At 48.8% G+C, this 19,890-nt stretch overlaps 1 protein-coding gene across 1 annotated transcript in view; it reads left to right on the top strand.

The window, feature by feature from the left end:
- The first annotated feature begins 114 nt into the window (after positions 1-114).
- The window catches only part of VEGFA (vascular endothelial growth factor A), a 97,142-nt gene continuing 77,366 nt past the window's right edge, over positions 115-19,890 (top strand). Inside the window, exons 1-3 of the mRNA XM_073810689.1 lie at positions 115-235; positions 2,382-2,512; positions 12,843-12,900. The gene's annotated coding sequence lies outside the window, so the exon portion shown is untranslated. The remainder of the gene's footprint in view (positions 236-2,381; positions 2,513-12,842; positions 12,901-19,890) is intronic.

Genomic DNA, 19,890 nt, shown 5'->3' with positions numbered 1-19,890 from the left:
CGGAACGGCGCGCGCGCAGCCGCAGTGGTGGGCCGGAAGCTTGCGCCCTGTAGGCTTCTAGCTCCGTTATTCTTGTCCGTTACTTCCATTTCCTCACCTCTCCCGCTTTGAGCGAAACGGTGCGGCGTTGTGTGAAGCCTGTGCTTTGTTCCGAGAGTCTAGGGAGATCTTTAGCTCCTGTCTGCCAGTCCTCGAAGTTCCCAAGGTCGCTTTCGTTCCCTGGCGGGCTTCTTCGGTAAAATCACATGCACTGCTCCTATTTCTTTAAAACTTTTTCTTCTCTTCAAGTGATGTGGATTTTCAGCTTCTTGAGGCTGGGCTTAAGTCTGTACCAGAGCAGTTGAAATGGTTAGAAACAATGTTTCTGGAACATCAGGTATCCCGCAGACCTGGGATAGAGTTAATACCACCCCCACCCCACCCCCCGCGCGTCTTTCATTCTCATAACTTGGCGCTTCCCTTTGGCCCCAGGGCCTTTGCTCAGCTATTTGCCTGCTCTGTGGCTACTGGTAAACTTATTTCTCAGGGCTCAGCTCAAACTTCACTTCCACATTAGAGTCTTCCTTAACCTCCCTGTTACTTGTTCTCAGCACCAGATACCTCTCCATCTTAGTGCCCCACTCAACTGCAATTTTGCATCTGTTTGTGTAGTATGTGTCTCCTCACCAGACTGTAAGCTCCTTGACGGCAAGGACATTGTTTTTTTTTGGTTGACTCTCATAGCTCCAGCATCCATTATGCGCTTGACACATAATGAGTGCGTTATATACTTGTTGAGTGAATGGGTAGAACCTATTTTATACCGTTTTTGTGAAGATTAGATGGGATAAAACATAAGTGCTCAATAAACGTAATTTATTAATAGCACAGTTACTGAAATGGCCTTTGTGCTAGGTGCTTTTCATAAGTTTGACATACTTGCCTAATAAAGAAGCTTGTAGTACCAGAAAGAAAACACAGCTGCCCAGTTTTCTGTCTTTTGGATTTGCAGGGTGTATAGGATATTCCCCTAGAGCTGCATAAGAAAGGAAAGCCATTCACAGCTCAATTCTTCCACATTGTGGTTAGGATGTTCTTTTCCACACCGGAAGGGGGATTTTCTAGTTATCCTACTCTAATTCAAGGATGGGAAAATCAGGCTCATTAAATGGCAGAGCACATTCCCTGATGAAGGGGAGGGAAGGAGTCCATCTGACAGTTGGGACTGCCACGCTTGTGGACTAAGAGGATGCAGAGCAGCTGCTGCATGGGGAGCTTGAGTGGTGTCACCAGAGGTGAGGAGAGTGGGAGAAACGTGGCATTGGGTTTCCTTAAAACATCAAATTCAGCAAAAACAGGTCCTGGGAAGGGGAAACTTACCAGGTCCTGGGAAGGGGAAACCCAGAGAAAGGTCAATCTCAGTGAGTGAGATGGACACATGGATTAGGAGTGGAGCAGAGGGTTTTGGTGGTATATAGGTCCAGGTGTTCTGGCCAGGATAAGGAAATCCTTGGCGGTTCTTGTAGCTTCTATATACTTTCCTTTTGTACAGTTGACCTTGAGCCCTTCCTGCTTGTGCCATACCCCTTGTTTCTTTACAAGTCCCCAACTTCTGGGGATGACTGGGACCACGGCAGTAACAGAGCCCCACCCGGGGTTTGTTTTGGACATAGTGAGCTAAAGTATTTGAGTGCTAACCCTCCATTTGTTATCATATCCTAATTTAATATAATCAAATTTTATTTTAAAAAGCAACTTATATTTTCTACAATGACAAGTAACGTGATCATAGTAGAAAAAATATGACAATAAAGAGAAAAGAAATATCCATAATCCATAGATAAGCATTATTTGCATTCAGCAACATGAAATAATACTGTGTATATTCTTTGTTTTGTAATATCTTATTTTTCTGAATCCTTGCGTAATTAGCCCTTACATGAAAAAAGAACTCTCTGAGGCCAGATTTTGCTCCAGAGACTAGCCTTTACTTTAAAAATAAAATTGTTATTGAAGAATAACCTATATAAGAAAGTATACACATTATCAGTATACAACTTGATAAAATTTCACAAAGGGAACACATTACTCACACCAACAAGTAGAACATTCCTAGCACACCAGAACACCCCCTGGTGTCCCCTTCCAGACACTACCCCCTCAAGGGTAATCATTATCCTGACTTTTAGCACCATAAATTACTTTTTCCTGCATTTGAATGTTATATAAACAGAATCTCATGTAGCATGTACTCTTTTCTTCTGCTTTCATCTGCTCACCAACATCATGTTTGTGAGATTCACCCGTATTGTTACATATTGTTGTCATCATTCATTCTCATTGTCGTATAATGTTCCATTGTGATTATACTACAATTTACTTATCCTTTCTTTTGTTGATAGGATTTAGATAATGTCCAGTTGGGACTGTTACAAATAGTGCTGTGATGTACATTCTTCTACATGATTTTTGTGAAGACAAGAGCAATCTTCTCTTGGGACTATATCTAGGAGTGAAACCGTTCGGTTATAGGGTATGTATATACTCAGCTTAAGTAGATTCTGCCAAACAGTTTTCCATAGTAGTTGTACCAGTTCCCAGTGTTCCACCTCCTTATCAATAATTGATATTTTTTGTGATTTTTCATCTTGGCCATTCTGGTGAGTACCTAGTAGGATCTCATTGTGTTTTTAATTTAGATTTCTCTGATGCCTAAATGAGGATGAGTCACTTTTCATATGTTTATAAGCCATCTCGATCTCCTCTTTTGTAAAATGCCTTTTCAAGTTCTGACCCATTTTATATTGGGTTGCCTTTCTTATTGATTTGTAGAAGTTCTTTATATATTCTGGATACTTGTCCTTCATTGGATGTGTGTATGGCAAATGTCATCTGCCTCTCTGTGGGTTGCCTTTTCATTCTTCTGTATTACAGTTGACCCTTGAACAACGTGGGGGTCAAGGCACTGATCTCCACGTAGTCAGAAATCCGAGTATAACTTGTAGTCAGCCCTCTGTGTACAGGGTTCCCCCATATCCAGGGTTCTTTTGTATTCATGGTTCCACAATCGGGGAACCAACCAACCAAGGATCAAATGGTACTGTAGTATTTACTATTGAAAAAAAATCTACATATGAATGGACCCGTGCAATTCAAGCCTGTGTCATTCAAGGGTCAACTGTATATTTTTCGATAAGCATTGTTTTTAATTTTAACATAGTGTAATTTATCAGGTTTCTTTCCTTTTTGGTTGGCTTGTTTGGTTTCTTATTTTAAGTTTTTTCCTTGTCAGGGTCATGAAGATGTTCTCCTCTGTTTTCTTCCAAAAACTTTATTGTTTAACTTTCACATTAGATCTGAACTCATCTGGAATTGTTTTATTATGTGGTCTGAGATTGGGATTAAGATTCATTTTTTTCCCCCATAGCGAAATTTAACTGACCCAGCATCATTTATTAAAAATGTCATACTTCCATGGGCTTCCCTGGTGGCGCAGTGGTTGGGAGTCCGCCTGCCGATGCAGGGGACGCGGGTTCGTGCCCCAGTCCGGGAGGATCCCGCATGCTGCGGAGCGGCTGGGCCCATGGGCCATGGCTGCTGGGCCTGCGCATCCGGAGCCTGTGCTCCACGGCAGGAGAGGCCGCAGCGGTGAGAGGCCCGCGTACCACACAAAACAAAGACAAAAACAAAATGTCATACTTCCACCCATTGCATTTTATCTGGTATAGATCTATTTCTGGAATCTCTGTTTGATCTCGTTTTCTGTTCTTTAGCACTGTTTTTGTTTTTTATTTTTAATTTAAAAAATTTTGGCCGAGCCATGCAGCATGCAAGTTCTTAGTTCCCTGACCAGGGATCAAACCTGCACCCCCTGCAGTGGAAGCACATCATCCCCTTTAGCACTGTTTTAAATGGCTGTATACTATTTGATTGTCTGCAAGTGCCCTAACTTACTTAACCAATCCCCAATTACTAGGCATTTAGGTTGCTTTTAATTCAAACATATTTTCTAAGACCTATCTTCCTACTCCAAAAACAGCATCTTTTCATTAGTGAGTCTTATATACCCCTGTCCCTAGTTGGGTATGTTGTGGTTTTTGTTGTTGTTGTATTTTCAAGTACAACTGTACTGTGGGATATAAGGGAGTGAGGGCCCTTCTCTGGGGGGCTGCAAAGTGGTAGTTGCCACCCAAAGGAGAGGTCTTTTCAGGAGCCAGAGTTTCTGGGGCTGTTGGCAGAGTCACTCTCATGCACGGGAAGAACTATTTCCAGCTGCAATAGTAATCCTGGGCCTTGAAGGGCAGCAGTGACACTGTGTGAACATGTATGAGAGAAGGGAGGCCGATGAACCATTCCTTATCCTGACACAATCTTCTGTCCACCTCCTCCTCCCAGGAGCCCAGCCCCCTTGTTTCCACCTCATTTTCCAAGGAAATCTTCCTTCTTTCCCCCACCCCTTGTCCTGGACCCTTGAGAGAACTCAAGTCCCAAGTAAACCGTCCTAATGAAGACGTTCAGGGAAACATTCATAACAGATGAACCCAGAAGTGTTCATTTAGCCAAGAAAAACTTAAACTCGCAGCAGAGATGATCTGGTCTAAGTGACTTGCTGCTGGCCAACAGGACAGCTGTCTCAGGTCAGAGCAAAAGCAAGAGTTAGGAAGCCATGGGTGGATCAGCCTGTCTGTGGCTTCGGCGCTGAGGAAGTTCTGGTCCCAGCTGTGGGTGAGTGTGCTCTTCCAGCCTTCCTCCCACCTCGCCCAGGAAGAGTGGGTCAGAGCCAAGAGCCACACAGATGTTCAGATGTTCGCTGTGAATGAGCAGAGGCAGCAAAAAGGCACGGGAAGGAGAGAGCTGATGGGGTAGAGACAAGGGTGGGAGGGGGCTGCGGGAGAACTGGGAGAAAGGGCTGGCAGAGCCAGTGACAGTCCTGTTTGCTTTCTCCTAATTAATGTGGTTTCCTTACAACCCTCCTGCTGATTCCAGCTGGTCAACTCAAACCATAACAACACGTGGCCTGATGGCCAGGGCCAGGAGCTGAGGCTGGGCGCCTCCCAACAAGGGTCCGGTTTCCTCTGCCCCCACTGCCCCTCCTCCCCAACTGGCTTTGTGCAGATGAGGGAAGGGACAGCACTTCAGTCAGGGTTGAGGTGACAGCCAGGGACTGCTGGTTTTGGGCTTGCCTGGCTGCTCACCTGGGTTTCCCATGACCTTTAAAAAAGGGGCAGTTCCCTGCTTGTTTGGGCTGCTGCCTCCAAACAGCTTTGAGTGGGGGTGGGTGAGGAGACCTTGACAAAGAACCCCTTGCTCAGCGGGGGCCTCTCTACCTACAGGTGTGCCCTGTTTGATGCAATGGGCCTGGAAACAATCAGGGTGTGTCCAGAGTCCTTGCTCATTCAGTGTTTTCCAGCAACTTTTCAGTGTTGTTTCTTTTCCTCACCAGGACTTTACTCTGTCCAAATTACTCATCTTATCCCCTTATTTCTTCATTGATCCATTTCGAAAGCACGTTTCAATCGAGCAGCTACTATGTGCCTTTTGTGAACAAATGATTACATGTATTGGGGGAACACTCTCCAGGGTGTTGATAAAGAAACATTTTGTAAACTAGATGATTAGCCTGGGGTTTATTTGCTTTCTCTCCCCTCCCTGCTCTTCCCTTCGAAAACTAAAAAAAAAAACCACACATCAGGAAAAGTACATAAAGTTTAAATGTACCATATAACAGATTAATTGTAAAGCAAAACTGATTCATTTCTATGCTGGATCACTACAGCATGCTGCTGCCCTGATACGGATAAGGGGGGAAAATACAAAAGAGAAGTGGGATTGGTGAGAAGCAGCTTTAGGGGCCTTCAGCACCCCAGAACCTTTCCGGAAAGTGAGGCCAGAGGCAGGAGGCCCCAAACAAAACTGCCAGAGGACAGAAAGCCTGCAGTGCCCTTTGTGTGCACTCCCCAGGCCCAGGCCAGAAGCCTCTCCAAGTGAGTGCACCCTAGTCCAGACCCCCCAGTGCTTGGCTGGATTTGCCTCACCCCAGCTTCACCCAGTGGTGGGGGCCAGTGAGACCCACTCCACTCAGTTTCCTCCCAAACCAGGCAAGCCCTGGTTGTGACTGGGCATTTCTGCAGAGGGCTGGATGACCTTTCAGAAAAGGCCTTCATGTCCCTGTCAGGCTGAGAAACTCATCAGATTTCTTTTTCCCAGCGCCTCAATTCGGTTATGGTATAAGGAGAAGGTTTTTAACCCTTTAGAACACTTTGGAATTGCTGGCACACTTTTGCTACTGGGTATAAAATGGCACCTAGGGAGATGCTGTCCCCTGCATGCACATGGGGACACCTACAAAAGCAAAAGGAAGGAGCTGCAGACTGAAAATCAGGCTCTGCTTTAACCAACTGGCGACCTGAAGTCAGATACTCACGCTCTCTGGGCCTCAGTTTCTCCATCTGTGAGGAGTTCTGTGTGGTTCTAGAATTCTGGTTCTGTGAACATTCCCATCCTTGTAACCTGGAATGGCAGAGTTCAGTCTTCAGCTCCCACCTCCCCACTCTGCTCTCTTTCAGGGTCTCAGCCACTCTTGCCCTTCAGCTTTCACCTTCAGGCTGATAAGAGCAGCATCCACAGCAGTGCTTCTGTGAGCTCCAGCCTCTGGCTCCGACTACCTACAGAGGTTTCTATTTGGTTCTTCTGAAGGAGCTTAAGTACACACCATGTCTAAGTAAGGCCACCACCACCTTCCTGATAAATGCTGTCAGCGTTGTCGGTCTCCCTCTCACTTACAGAGTCACCATTGACTGCCCTCGTCCAATTTCCAAAGTTTTCATAAGGTTCATGAATTTCAAAGTTATCTCATGATTTCCCCCTCTTCCTTATCATTTAAATTTCCACCATCTTCTAATACCTCAATTTGTCCATCGTCTTCAGTTTCCCCATCTCCAATCTACTCTACTGTCTCTGTCTGATTTTCCTAAACACCCCAATCACTTTCCTGCTCCATGGCATCTCATCGCCCACAGCTGGAGTCTGAATTTGCATTTTTAAGGAACTGGAAGACTAAAGTCTGAGAACTGCTGACTAAGGGGAATAAAGTCCCAACTCTGCGACCTGACGTGAGTGACGTGATGTGCCTCCCACTACCCTTCCTACTCTTTTCCTCCCTCTTCTCCCGCACAGACTCTCAAAACCCACCCCTGCTCATTTTCCTTCCCTCCTCCACCTCCATCATGTTCCTCTTCAGGGGTGCCCTCCCTCATCTCCTAGTCGGAATCCCCCACTTCTTTCAAGGCCTGGCCCACCCCTTACCTCCTTTGTCTCTTTCTGCATTCTCTCTCTCTCTTTCCTTCCTGCCACTTCAGTGCTTGTCTGCCTTATATCTCTGGCTCCTTAGTTACATGCTATTCCACATTAACCAGGACTCTCTCAGTTTTGACAGTCATCCAGTTTGTAGAAGGACATTTGCTACCTTTTAGAACGAACCTAGGATGGGCAGGGTTCAGTGGGGCCTCCGGACACCTGGAGCCAGAGACTCAACCACCACCGGGCTCTTCCCCTCCTCCTCTTGTCTCTGTTTCTCTCTGCACTTTGCCTTTATTCCCTTGTTCTCTCCTCAGGAGACTGCCAGCAGTTCCCAGCCTTGAGGCAGGGGCTGAGTCACTAAGATTGGCAGTCCCCAGTGGAACTTGATGGAGAAAGGCAGGAAAGGCAAAAAGAAGAGCAGTTTCCCCAAAGAAGGGAAGTACTGTTTCAAGAGAAAGAGAAAGTGCTGGACAGAAAAGCCAACAAATGGCCACCACTGTATTAGTTAGGAGTCATGTCAGCTCTTCATGGCAGAAGACTCCAAACAGCAGCGACTTCAATAAGATGGCAAAGGACTCTGAGACCCAAGCTCCTTTCAGCTGGTTGCTGTGCTATCTCTTAGTCCTAGATGATGGCTTGAGCTCCAGTCATTCTGCCCTTATGGTCTAGGGAAGAGAAAGGAGAAAGACACAAAGAATGGCCCTGGAACTCTCTGGTAATCCAGTGTTTAAGACTCTGAGCTCTCACTGCTGAGGGCCCGGATTCAATCCCTGGTTAGGGAACTAAGATGTCACAAGCTGCGCGGTGCAGCCAAAAATAAATAAATAGAAAAAAAAAATAGAATGGCCCAACCTGCCGTCCTTGAAAGACGCCTTCTGGAAGTCGTCCGTGCTTTAGCTTATATCTCTTATATTGCCAGAACTGAGTTAATATAGCTATCCCTAACTGAAAAGGCTTCTGGGAAATGTCTTAATTCTGGACAGCCATGTGCACAGCTAAGAATCAGAGGTGCTGTTACACACTAAGGAAGAAGGAAAGAATGGATGTTGGAGGACAGTAGATGTGCCATGACCCTAATCCATGAGGTGCTTTGAGGGGGCATTTCCCGCTAATGGGGACATAGTGCTATCAAGGTGGCCTGCTCCGTTTGTGGACAGCCCAAACATGCCCCTCTGTGACTTATACCTGCTGGTCCTTGCTCTGCCGTCTGACCCTTTTCTACACCATTGTGTTTAAATGGTTGGAAGACAACACTGGCACCCAAGTCTTTGGTCTGATCATCCTTAACTTCTATCTTTCTCTCATAAGTTCCAGACCTCAGTGCCCTGGTGTGCAGCTGGGGCTGGTCAGTATCCTCCTTAAAATGTGATGCTCTAAGCTGGGCCCAGTGTCCCAGATGTTGTATGACCAGTACAGGATATAATTTGGGCTCTTGGCACCCCCATTTCAACACCCTACGTCTGTTAAGGTCCCCAGATTGAGAGAGAATGTGCCTGGCCCAATGGGCTTGTCCTCTAACCTCACACTCATCCTGCTGCTAAAGAGCGCACACTCTGTAATCTGCTCCTCTTCCAGACTGACCCCAAAGCAGGACTTTACAAGCATCTATGCCAATTGCCATCTTGCTCTTGCGGGCCCTTCATTTAATATCTTGACTGTCAGCTGGTGGATCTGTTTTCCCTTCCGACTTCTGTGAGCATCAGGGGCCATGCCCTCTTCATCTTCCATGTGCCCCATGCAGCTGTTTATTTTTTGTCTTCCTTTGGGTAAATTTATTTCCCTAAGTAAGGTGCCAGATCTCTCAGAGCAATGGAAACCCACACCCTGGATTCAGAGTATGTCACAGATTGGGCTCCTGAGAAGTAGACTCGGAGGCAGAGGTTAGCATGCAGTGGGTGTTCTAGGAGAGCTCCAGGATCGGAGTCTGCTAAAGGGAAGGAAGGGGGATCGGGAAGAGGGAGGGGTCAGGCTGCAGTGGGGCTCAGTGAGCTGCCGCAGCCTCTCACAGGGAGTTCTGATGCTAGGATGGTCCTTCAGGGTTGACTCAAGCAGGGACAGGAGGGTCAGATCTTTATATCCACATGACAATCAGCCATCGGATGTGGGCAGGTCACCCCCACTTCAGCCAGGCAGTCTCCACAGGGGTTGGCCGCTCAGGCCTTCTGCCTGCAGCACACTCAGCAACTGGAAAAATACGCCCTTTATTCCTGAAGTGGGGGTCTGAACAGTGCCTCATGGAGTCTGCCACAGAGTGGAAGACCTGGGGGCTCTAAGTTGCCACTAACCAGCTGGGTCAGCTGGGGCCAGTCCATTCACCTCACTGAGCCTCAGTTTCTCCTCTTGTACAAAATGATGTCTGGGGAGTCACCAGGTGCGATGGGCTGAGAGTGATCGGAGTTGGTAGGAGCTCTGTTCAAAGCCTGATCTGAATCCAGAGGCGATCCTCAGGTCCCACGTAAATCCCTGACCTTATCTTTGTTGCTGTGGACATTATCAGAGGGTCAGGGAATCACTTGGGTCCCAGGCCAGGGATGGGCATCTAGGTGAGAAGGGGGCTACTTTAAGGAACAGCTGGCAGGGGCCCCTGGGGAGCTCTACTATTTGGAATGATTTTCCTCAGAGTCCTGGAGAGGACTGGTAGGGGGGTGGGCAAAAGCCACACAGTGGTTGTCAGAGACTGAATGTTTGTGTGCCCCCCACCCCACATGTGTGCCCTAACCCCCAGTGTGATTGTATTAGGAGGATAGGCCTTTGGGAGCTGATTAGATTTAGATGAGTCCTGAGGGTGAGGCCCCAGCGATGGGATTAGTGACTTTATAAGAAGAGGAGGAGACACCAGAGCTTCCTCCGTCTGCCTTGTGAGGCTACTGTGAGAGCAGGTCCATCTGCAACCAGGAAGTGGACCCTCACCAAGAACCAAATCTGTTGGCACCTGGATCTTGGACTGCCCAGCCTCCAGAACCGTGAGAACTAAATGTCTGGTTTTTAAGCCACACAGCAGTATACAGTATTTTGCCACAGCAACCCACACTGAGTAGGACAGTGGTAGTGGGTCGGGGGGGGCGACGGCTGAGAAAGCCTGGGGAATCACTGCTGATAGGAGAGTCAGGAGACCTGGGTCTCAGCGCTGGGTCCACTACTGACTGGCTGTGGGACCTGGGGCGTGTCCCTGAGCTGCTCTGGACTCCAGTGACCTCACTGGAGAGTGAAAGGTGGAGTGTGGGTCTCTGAGGTCATATCTGACTTGATGGCCCCATCCTTCTAGAGATGAAGTACATCCTTTGCACCTCCGTCCTGGGGCTACGATGGGTCGGGGGAGAGGCTGGGAGCCAGGGGAGCTAAGCTTCCTCCTCTCTTCCTTCATGTTGGCCCTGCTGTCCCTACAGAAGCCACTGCAGGCCCCTCAGGAAGCCTGCCCTTGGGTGGAGGGGAATGGAGTGAGGTTGGAAGGTGCTGTGGGCAGTGAGAAGACTGCAGGGCCAGGAAAGGGCAGTCACAGCATCCCCTCAGCACTGTCCTTCCGGGCTGGTGGCAGTCTCTGGGTGGGCTTTGGATCTGACAGTTTCTGGGTGAATTGATTAAAGTTAAGGATATTAATAATAAAGAATGTAAACTAGATTTTCTCAGTGACACGGGTCTCATGACCACGTGGTATGTGCTCTACGCACAGCTCGTGTGTGTGTGTGTGTGTGTGTGTTTGTGGGGAGGGGGGAATGTCTGTCATGTTTGGAAAAATGCCACCTTTTCCCTTTTCTCAGTTTCCTTTTGACCCCTGAGAAAGATTTTCGGTTGTATTTATCACCACAAGCTACCAAGCCTTGGAGCATGAGAACCCAGGCGAGGAAGTGGAGCCAGCCTTTGCTCAGTCCTGTGGGTGGTTGGAAGGTACCCGGGCACAGGGTGAGGGAGGAGGCCTTCTTTGCTCTCCCCTATCTAGCCCATCTGACCTTTCCCTCCTCTCTGAGAAGCTGCATGTGGGCTTGAGTGGAGGCCAGGGGACGGATGGGATGCTCTTAGGGGGGCATCTAGCTCAAGACTTCCAGGCCAGGTTGGTCCTGGGATCTCTATGGGGACCATACGACAAGCCCAGCTGCCCCTGTCCCTGAAGGCCTGTGCATGTCACCTGCCTCAGGCCTCCAGGCTCCCAGATCTGAGGGTCTCTGACCAGTGGACTCACCCCTTGTTCTCACACCAGTCCTGGGAGGCAGGAAAGGGCAAGCAGAGGAAGTTCTTCTTTCTGGAATGACCTCCCAGCTCAAGAGAGGACTAGTGACTTGCCCAAAGTGACACAGCAAGTTAGAGAAAGAGTCCTAGTCAATCAAGTGACCCTACATCTAGAAATAGAGACATTGTGTCAATATTTGCTCTATCTTGCTGGGAGAGGGGAGGGGCTGGAAAAATTCTTTTTGGCTGGTCAGGTAGTCCTGTGGGGCAGAATATTCCTTGTGGTTGTTCCCATGGTCACCTAAGAAGTGCCTGCTTTGCCCTTTCCCCCTCTTCCCCCCAAATCTGCCCTGGGAGCTGGTGGAGGGAGGGAGCAGAATCCAGGAAGGAGGGAGGGAGAAGCCAGGATGGAGAAGGCAGAAAGGGAGGAAAGGGCTTGGGGACAGAGGGAGCTGGAGAATGAGCAAACAAACAATGTCCTAGAAAACAGCTTGCTTCCCCTTTCCAGGCTCCCTGCCTGCCTGCCTTCCCCACTGGAGATGGTAATTTAGAATAACGAGTCATAATTTGATTACATTCTCTTCCAGTCTCAAAGGGTAAACAAGGATCTCCCGTGGAAGGAAGGGACACGCGGCTTAGGCTGTGGCACACTCCCTGGGGCCTAGACAGGGGTTACCCCTCCTCCTGGGTACGCCTGAAACACGTATTTGAGTGGCTTCAACCCCCGCATTTTCTGTCAGGGTTTACATTCTCCGTCTGTCTCCTGGCCCCTTCTTCCCCTCTTCCTCTTGGCCCTCCCCAGTAATGTCCTCACCCTGAAGCCTGCATACCGTGTAAATATTTAAACCCATCTATTATTTCCTGTTTATTAGCAGTGTAAATGCTGAGTTCATTTATTGTGCATCTGTCTCCCTGTACCATCTCAGAAGGAAAGGCCTGAAGGCAGGGCCTGTGTCCACCCTTCCCTGGAACAGCCTTGCTCAGGCCTGTGGTCAGCTGTATCACCAATTCTGGCTGTGGTTTCACTTTCTCCACATTTAAAAAACTGTGGTAAAATATGCATAATGTACAATTTCTCATCCTAACCATTTTTTAAAAAATTTATTTGGCTGCTCCGGGTCTTACTTGCGGCATGCAAGATCTTCATTGCCATATGCGGGATCTAGTTCTCTGACCAGGGATCGAACCAGGGTCCCCTGCATTGGGAGCACGAAGTCTTAACCACTGGACCACCAGGGGAGTCCCCATCCTAACCATTTTTTAAGTGTACAGCTCAGCTGTGTAAAATACATTCGTAATGTGCAACTTTCACCACCATCCTTCCCAGAACTGTCTTCGTCTTGTAAAGCTGAAACTCTGTACGCATCAAACACTAACTGCCCATCCCCCTCTCTCCCCAGCCCCTGGCAGCCACCATTCTACTTTCTGTCTCTCTGATGTTGACTTCAAGTACCTCATGTAAGTGGAATCATACAACATTTGTCTTATTTCACTTAGTATAACGTCCTCAATGTGCATCCGTATTGTAGCATATTGCAGAATTTTCTTCCTTTTTAAGGCTGAATGATATTCCGTTGTATGTATAGACCACATTTTGCTTAGCCATTCTTCTATCGACGGACACTTGGGTTACTTCCAAGTAACCCAAGGTGCTCTTGTGAATAATACTGCTTTGAGCATGGGTGTACAAATTAGCTTTTATTATTTTTTTTTACAATAAAAGTTACCTATTCCTGATTGCTTACTATGTGCTCAGAACCGTGTAGACCTAATCACTTAGTTATCACAGGTACCTCCCAGGTGGCAAATATTCTCTCCACGAGGCTCTGAGAAGCCAAGTAATTTGCCCAAGGCGAGGAAAGGGGAGTGAGAGGACCAGCATCTCTGTGTGCTCCAGCCATGACATTTTATTGCATCGTGTTGATGATGGACTTGAAGAAGGAGGCCAGGGTATATTACCTGCCCTGCACCCCCCAGAAAGGGCAGACACTTTCCCTGACCCTCTGCTCAGTTTGAGAATCCATCCTCCTGTCCGTATGATTCTGTCAGGCAGGGGTCTCCCCCCGGGCTGCACATCTTTTTTTTTTTTTTTTATTCAAACATAGCTCTGCCAAATAGGCTGTCCAACTGTCTACTCTATCCACTTTTAGCAACTTGAATTTTAATTAAAAAATAAAAGTTTCAATGTTATATAAAAAAAAAGAATCACGTGTGGAGATTTAAAAGCAGACGGCCCCTAGGGCCGGAGCCCAGGCATCAGTCGTTTTTATTTTTTATTATTTTTTAAAATTTTTTGGCTACACCGCAGGGCTTAGCAGGATCTTAGTTCCCCTACCAGGGATCGAACCTCGGCCCATGCTTTGAAAGTACCAAGTCCTAACTACTGGACCGCCGGGGAAGTTCCCAGGCATCAGTCGTTTTTTTTTTTTTAATTAAAAAAAAATTTTTTTATGGTATAATTGACGTATAACACTATATTAGTTTCGGGTGTACAACATAATGATTTGATATTTGTATACATTGTGAAATGATCGCCGCAATATGCCTAGTTAACATCCATCTCCACAGATAGTTACAAAAATTTTTTTTCTTGTAATGAAGACTTTTAAGATCTGTTCTCTTGGCAACTTTCAAATACCTAGGCATCAGTATTTTAAAACCGCCCCCCCCACCACATGCTTCTTGGTGCTCCCAGGGTTGAGAAGCACTGGGTTAGAAGATAGGAGAGGAAGGGGACAGAAGTATTGACACCCTCCCCCCACCATTCAGCCTCTTTGTCTTCCCCTGCGGCCCCGCCCACCCACCCAAGTCCAATGGCTCAGAACCCCTGAGATGCCTCCTCCCCTGCCTCCAGAAATTCTGTTTAGTGTGTGTGTGCCTCACAGACAGGATAGCCTGGATACAGGGCCCTGCAGGGCCCCAGATGGACCTATAAAGCCCATCCAGACCCCAGAATGAAAACAGTTGCTGACACTCTGCAGGCTGCTGGCATTTTTGTCACCTCCCATGGTGGGTGGGGGCGAGGGTGGTGAAGTGGAGGGCAGGGGTCAGTACATCATTAGAAGGGTGGGGAATGGAGGGAGTGGGGAGTACGGGGCCCCACAGGGCAGGGCCAGGGAAGTCATCATCCATTCCTGCCCCCAGCCCTTTCACCATGGCTGTAGCACATCTCCCTTTGGTGTCCCTGCAGCAAGACCCACCTGTCCCCCCAGTCTCCCCGAGCTCCTGTTAAATCCAGGGTGGTGTCCGGGGCCCAGAGAATTTCTGGGTTGGGCTCTGCCCTAAGGTGTCCAGCCTCAGGGGCTGCTTGGTGGGGGCATATTGGGGTGAGGGGGATCTGTCAGCCTGTCCTGGATTTCTTCTTTTGAGCCAAGAACCCCAAGGTCCATGTGGGAGTAGCAGTTGGCCAGCTCAGTTCCCACAACAACGTGGAGGATGGGGGCAGGGGCACAGCAGAAGGAGGGCTGCCTTGGGCACTAGAACACTTGGGCCCGGCCGCTGCCATGCTTCATGACCTTGGGCAGTCAGTTCTCTTCCCTGGGTTTCAGCACCTCCATCTGCATTATAAAGGGGTTGGCCCAGATCCTTGGTTCTCAAACTCATTGCACATTGGAATCCTTTGGGGGAGGCTTGAAAACTACCCTTGACTAGATTTCATCCTCAGAGACACTGATTTAATTCGTATAGGTTGTGGTCTGAGCATTGGGATTTTTAGAAAATCCTCAGGGGATTCTAATTTATAGCCAAGTTTGAGAACCATTGTTCTAGATGACTGCTTCCTGACCACAGCCCCATCATGGCATCCATAGAACAAGGTAGCATTTGTTCTGTGTTACCAGAGGTGATCACAGAGGGTGCTCCAGCTGCCCACGTGCCTGGCTGTCCCTAAGGACTGCAGGGCTCAGTGTCTCTGTATCAACAAGAAGCTCTTGTGTCCTTCCAGCTGAAGTTTATTGCCTCATTGGTCCTCCAGTCGAGGCATACATGATATTCGTGCTGAAGTCCCAGGCACTTTACAAAGTTATAGGTTACACGTGGGGCATCTTCTTGCAGCATCAATTTCCTAGAAGGTATTAGGAGAAAAATTATGATTCACCTTGTAAGTAACTTAAGACATTAAAAAAAAATACAGGTTCAAGAGGGAGGGGATATAGGTATACTTATAGCTGATTCACTTTATCGTACAGCAGAAACTAACACAACATTGTAAAGCAATTATAATCCAATAAAGATGTAAAAAAATAAAATAACACAATATAATAACAGATATGTATGGCTATATCCTGGAGTAGAATGCAAAGCTCACATATATTTGAAGCTAAAAGATCAGATGTCAAAAGAATTTGACTATTGTGTCAGGAGGCATGGGGGCGCTGTACTCCCTGACTTGGATGACAGTTTGAGGAAAACACTGGAGAAGCCTTGAGTCAGTCTGTGCATTGGTACATGGATCAGAGGCGAGGAGAAGCATTAACTTCTGACAGTTCAGGAAGGCTATCTGGAGGAGGTAGAATTTCAGGGAGGTTCTTGGGGAAAGAGGAGGAAGAAAGGAACTGGTTGGAAGAAGGGCATGGCAGGGGCTCTGTAGAGCTTGCAGCAGGAATATAAGCTCAGATAATGCCTTTCTTGCCCTTGGCCTATGAATTTAAAAAATTCCCCAAAGATCCCTCCAATACACACTCCTACCCTAGTCCACACCCTTGAGGCTGACCTGGCCCTCAGACCGCCTGCCTGGAGTAGCTGGCGCAAGATTGCAACACCAAAGCCCTCTCTCCCTTGCCTGGCTTCAGTGGCTGCTGCTGAGTCATATTGCAGAGGTAGCTGCTGACCACCCAGGCAGGAGAGCAGCCCAGTTGCCCCAGTGTCCTGCTATTTCCTCCTACCTATTCGCTCTAGTCCCCAGGCCTGACAGAAGCCCTCGGTGCTGCAGGGTCGAGAAAAGACTTGGGGAAGGAGAAACTGAGTCTCCTCTGTTTCTCCTGTGAAGTCTGCCTGGCAGACTGCCCCCCCCCCCCCAGTGGCTGCCGAGAGATTGGGCACAGCCCAGAGAGACGGTGAGAGGGACACTCTTCCCAGTGGTGAGGGTGGGTGCTGCAGGGCCTGAGCCCTAGGTCCTCCGTCCAGTAGCCTGGCTATCAGAGAAGGGGTCATGAGCCCCAGATGCCACCAGCTTCTTAGCAAAGGGGCTGCTCATTCTCCTTGGCAACTGGGCCAATAATGCCCTGGGGCACTGAGCATCCTCTCCAGGCATGAGGACTGACCCTTGCTTCTGTTCATCCCACCTCAGGGAGGTAGTGCGGTGTACTTGTTGACAACATGGACTATTTGTAACTTCGCTGTTTATTCACCATTGTATCCTAAGTGCCCAGACAGTGCCTGGCACATAGTAGGTGTTCAGTAAGTATTTATAGTATAAGCAAAAGGAGCCTGACTCTGGATTTGAATCCCCTTGGTAGATACCGTGGGACTTCTCTGTGCTTTACTTGCTTCATTCTGTAAAATGAGGACAGTAATAGAATCTACTTCATAGGATTAATATGTAAAAAGCCTTGAGACAGTGCCCAGTATATGCTAAACACTCAATAAGTGTTTGCTGTCATCTTAAATCTCTCACCTTATTTCCAGTCTCTCCTCCCCCATGAAAGGCTCTCTTTGCTCTCCTCTGAGCCCCTGCTGGAGTTACGGTCGATAGCAATGGGGACCAGCTGGACCTGGCATTAGCCACCTTTGGGGCCTAGGACAGCGTCCAGACCAGCCATGTGTGGGGTTCTCTTCCTTTCTCTTCCCTTAACATGCCTGTGGGTGAAACATGGTTCAAACACACATAGACAGGATCCTGCTTTGTGTGAAGGGCAGCAGGGGCCCGCAGACCATGAGGCTGACCATCAAGGCCCAGGGTTCCCCCCTAGCATGTCACGCCCTTGCTTACTGCCCCTCCGTGGTTCTCTGTCTCCTGCAGCATAAATCCAGGACCCTGCAGGGGCCCGAGTGGCTCCCAGCCCTCTGCTTCCCTCCCCTCTCCATCTTGCCTGTGGTTGATACTCTTGGGCTCCGCAAGCCGGTCACCCCAGACGACCTACCCTCCCCAGCTGGCCTGCAGTCTCCCAAAATATAAAGCATATGCTCTCCAGAGAGAGGCTGGCCTGGCCGCCACACAAATGCGATGGCCTCAGCGCTGCCTGGAAAGCTCATCCCCTTCCCTGCTCCCCCTGACCTCATTTATTACTTTTTTCAAAGTTCAGCTCGAACATTAACTAACTCCTTTAAGTAGCCTTGACTGACTTCTGCATCCATCGGGCTCACATATGTCCTTCCCAGCGTCTAACCGATAAGGACCCTCAGTGTACTTCCTTGTTCAGGCACCGCTTTTCCCCAATGGATGGGTAACTTCTGAGTGGGCCAGCGTCCCTGGTGCCTAACACAGGGCTTCCAGTGTAGTGAGCTCGGGGAAAACTTATGGGAGAAGAATGAATGGATTTCTTGGGGTGTGTATTTACTGGTACACATCAAAGCTGAGGGTTGTTGTACCCCGGGAGGGTGTAGGGCCCCTCTGGTGGGCTGGGACACACTTGGGAGCACGGGTGGTTAGTGGGAGGGGTCAGGCCACTCTGGGCTGGGATTAGCAGTCTGGGAGCTGGAAAGCCCAACCTTCTTGTCTCTTGCCTGTTTCCTGGTGGCCTTGCTGGGGCCTCTGCCTGCCAGGCAGGGATTTGGGATCAGATCGACATTTGTCTCTCTTCAGGAGCTGTGTTGTTCCCACCTTTAATCTCTGGCATGGGTGGCCGCTCCAAGCTGTAGCCATGAGGGACCCCCAAACGTAGTCTTCTGCCCTTAGGGCTGTCAGCTCAGTTGCGAGTCAGAAGATGCTGAACACCTTGGAAGGTGATTGTGTCCAGCCCCCCACCCTCCAAGCAGGCCTAGACCGAGAGTGGTCCTCCCTTTCCTGGAAAAATCTCTGCAGAGGGAGATTCTATAAGGCAGCGGTCCCCCACCTTTTTGGCACCAGTTTTGTGGTAGACAATTTTTCCACGGACGGGGGTGGGTGGGGTGCTGGGGGTGGTTCAGGCAGTAATGAGAGCGATGGGGAGCTGCAGATGAAGCTTCGCTGGCTCTCCCACCGCTCACCTCCTGCTGTGCAGCCCCGCTCCTAACAGGCCGCGGACCACTCCGCAGCCCCGGGGATTGGAGACCCCTGCTATAAGGCCTTTTCTCCACCTCTCAGCCCCAGGCTCTGGCTGGGCTGAGCCCTTCCATCTCGTTTGTGCTGTGGCCAGGCCAGGCTCTCTCTGGAGAGCATATGCTTTATACTGTGGTCATGTGAGATAAAGTTGGGAACATATGCTCTGGGTTCACACTGTGTTCAAATCCCAGCTTTGACACTTGTTTGCAGTGATGTTGGCCAAGTTCCTTCATCGCTCCATGCCTCAGTTTCCTTATCGGTACAATGGGGATAATACAGGGTTGTTGCTAGTTGGTAAGGTTGTTGTGAAGATTAAATGAGGTAACACATGAAAAGCTTTTAGAGGAGCACCTGGCAGGTAGTAAAATGCTCAGTTAACGTGAGCTGTTATTATTATACAGCAGCTGCTTTCCTGCTCCAGATCTGGCCCAAGTTCCACCCTCCCTGTCTATCTTTCCACATCCACACACTTACCTTACCAAACCAATTCAGACAGACATTTCCTAGCCGTGCTCTATGTGTGAGGTCTGAGCTGTCCTGTGCTAGGCATTGAGGGAGGAACAGATGTGATAATTTGGAGTTCCTGCCCTTAGGATGCTGTGAATCCCCTGGACAAATGACGTGGTGTGCATGGCAAGCACCTATGAGGCTGGAGATAAAGGATGAATAAGACAAGTTTCTGCCCACAAGAAACTCACAGTCCAGACAGGAGGCTGGTTTGGAAACAGACCTGGCAGAAAAACGAAAGGGCCATTTAATACAGAAGCTGCTGCCACTTTTTCTGCTTTCTAGGAATGTACTGTGTTTCGTCTTGAGGAAGTGGTTCTTTTGTGGGGAAGATACAGCAATGGGCCCTTTGGGAGAGACAGGCCTGGCCTTGAATAGGTGAAGATGAGGTCAAGAGAGAAAGTTTTGCATATTACAAGATGTTGAGGAAACTGGCATGTCTGAGGCAGCTGGGCAGAGAGAGGTGCGGGTAGGGCCCTCTAAAGAGGGCCAGTTGGTGAGGACCAGCAAAGACATCTCTAGGCAGAATGAAGTCTCATCTTTTATTTATTTATTATTTATTTATTTATTTTATTTTATTTTTTGCGTTATGCGGGCCTCTCACTGTTGTGGCCTCTCCCATTGCGGAGCACAGGCTCCGGACGCGCAGGCTCAGCGGCCATGGCTCACGGGCCCAGCCGCTCCACGGCATGTGGGATCTTCCCGGACCGGGGCACGAACCCGCGTCCCCTTCATCGGCAGGCGGACTCTCAACCACTGCG

Source organism: Tursiops truncatus, chromosome 10, assembly GCF_011762595.2.
Source record: "Tursiops truncatus isolate mTurTru1 chromosome 10, mTurTru1.mat.Y, whole genome shotgun sequence".
Taxonomy (NCBI): domain Eukaryota; kingdom Metazoa; phylum Chordata; class Mammalia; order Artiodactyla; family Delphinidae; genus Tursiops; species Tursiops truncatus.
The sequence above is the reverse complement of the archived record's forward strand: the minus strand, read 5'-3'. Positions and strand labels throughout refer to the sequence as shown.